This window comes from Crocuta crocuta, unplaced genomic scaffold, assembly GCF_008692635.1.
Source record: "Crocuta crocuta isolate KB4526 unplaced genomic scaffold, BGI_CrCroc_1.0 scaffold781, whole genome shotgun sequence".
Taxonomy (NCBI): Eukaryota; Metazoa; Chordata; class Mammalia; order Carnivora; family Hyaenidae; genus Crocuta; species Crocuta crocuta.
The window spans coordinates 80952-83403 of NW_027532178.1; positions in this window are offsets into that span (position 1 = coordinate 80952).

Consider the following 2452-nt stretch of genomic DNA (forward strand, 5'->3'; position numbering starts at 1 on the left):
GTCCTTCCGGTAACTCCCTGAGGCCCCCCCCTGGTGGTTCTGGGGAGAAAAGTGGCAGTGCCCCAGTCCCTTCTTGAACCAAGGGGTGCAAATGACTCTTTTAGTTCCAATCTCCCAGAACTGCGGGCGAAGCCAAGGTGGGCTGTGGTCTACGTACCATATTCCGCCTCATTTCCAGGTCCCAGTCAGCTTGCTTTATTGATACCGCCGGAAACACAGTCCCACAGGTTGCTGCTTCCGCGCTGTTGGGGGTAGAGCGGGGTGGGGGTGGTGGTGAGGGTCGGGAACGGTGCAGCCTCAGATCAGCCCGGGTCAAGCGGCAGCATAGACCTCCGCACTGCCAGAGGTCAAGCCTGGGGAATTCAATTTCTAACCCGCTGCCTCTGCGCCTCTGGGGATGGTGCCGGGAGTGTAACAGAGCAGTTTTTCCTGGCGTCTGGCACCAGGGGCACCCAGTTCAAAGTCAGCACCCTAGCTAGGACTAAAAACACTCTCCTTCCTAGCCAAGGTTTTCTCTTCTCCAGGGACAGTTCTATGAGCAATTTCAGCCGCTCTTTCTTTTCCTCTCGACACACTGTGGCTGCCCACGAGGGAGCTCCCTCCACTCCCTCCATGTCTCTGGTTCTGGCCAGCTTTTATCTTCTCCAGTTCGTATTCACACACTTATGAGGTTGCCTCCCCAGTGTAATCTGTCTTTTTATCTTCCCAAACTCCTGTGGCTCAGTGTCTTATGGCTTCAGGGCTTCTCTGTTTGAGAGATGGGTGTGAGCATAATGCACAGAGCTCCCTACTTCTCCACCATCTTGCCTCCAACCTTTTTTAACTTTTTAAAATATTTTATTAATTTCTGAGAGAGAGAGAGAGAGAGAGACCGTGAGCAGAGGAAGGTCAGAGAGAGAGACACACACAGAATCCGAAGAAGACTCCAGACTCTGAGCTGACTGTCAGCACAGAACCCAATGTGGGGCTCAAACCCACGAACCGTGAGATCATGACCTGAGCCAAAGTCAAACAACCAACTGAGCCACCTAGGTGCCCCTAAACTGGACTTTAAACCAAAGACTGTAACAAGACGCAAATAAGGATACTATATAATCATAAAGAGGACAATCCGAAAATAACAGTTGGAACTATTTATGCACTTAACATGAGAAGACCCACACATGGAAAACAGTTAATAACTAACATAAAAGAAATAATGGATAATAAAACTATAATAGTAGGAGACTTTAACACTGCACTTACATCAATGGACAAAACATCTAAACATTAAATAAATAAGGAAACAATTGCTTTTTAAAATGTCCTAGATCAGATGGACTTAACAGGTATATTTGAAACAATATAACCTAAAACAACAGATTACAAATTCTTTTCAAGTGTATATGGGATATTCTCCAGAACAGATCACACATTAGGTCACAAAACAGGCCACAATAAATACAAAATGGTTGAAGTAATACCATGAACCTTTTCTGACAACAACACTATGAAACTTGAAGTAAACCACAAGAAGATTTCTGGGAAGATCACAAACACATAGAGGATAAAGAACATGCTACTAAACAATGAATGGGCCAACCATGAAATCAAATAAAATATAAAAATATACATGGAAACCAATCAAAATGAAAACACAGTGGTTCAAAACATTTGGGATGCAGCCAAAGAGGTTCTAAGAGAGCAGTAGACAGCAATACAGGCCTACCTCAAGAAGCAAGAAAAATCTCACATATATCACTTAGCTTTACACGTAAGGGAGCTAGAAAAAGAACAACAAGCAAAGCTTAAAGCCAGGTTAAGTAGAGAAAAAATAAAGATTAGAGCACAAAAAAATGATATAGAAACTATAAAAGAGAATAGAAGAGATCAATGAAACCAGGAGTTGGTTCTTTGAAAAAATTAATAAAATTTATAAAACTCTAACCAAATTTATCTGAAAGGATCCACACACAGAGGAGGAGGCAAGATGGCAGAGAAGTAGGGAACTCCGTACATTGCACTCGCCCTCATACTTCACATGGAGAAGGCCTGAAGCCATAGGAACCCTTACAAAATCCAGGAGTTTGGGAGGAAAAGGAGACAGAGTCTGCTGAGAAGACCTTCTAGCGTAAGTGCAAACTGGCGATGATAAAATCAGGCTGGGACAAGAGACACAGAGAGACGGGGGTGATCCCCCTCTGCAGGGAGTTTAGAGGGGAAAGAGAGTGGCTGAAACTGCTCAAGACACTGTCCTTGTCGCTGGGGAACAGAAAAACCTCCGCTCAGGACACAGAGGGTCCCGGTTTCCTGCTCTCGAGCTGACCCTGTGCAAGACGCACTCATCCCAGGCGACCCCCAGGGAAACTGCACCCTGCACGCCATCTCAACCTGGAGGGGACGTGTGGCGGCCGCACCTTTGTGCTTCTAGCTTGGCTGGTTCCCTAGAAGGGAGGCGGAGAGCTTAAAACTG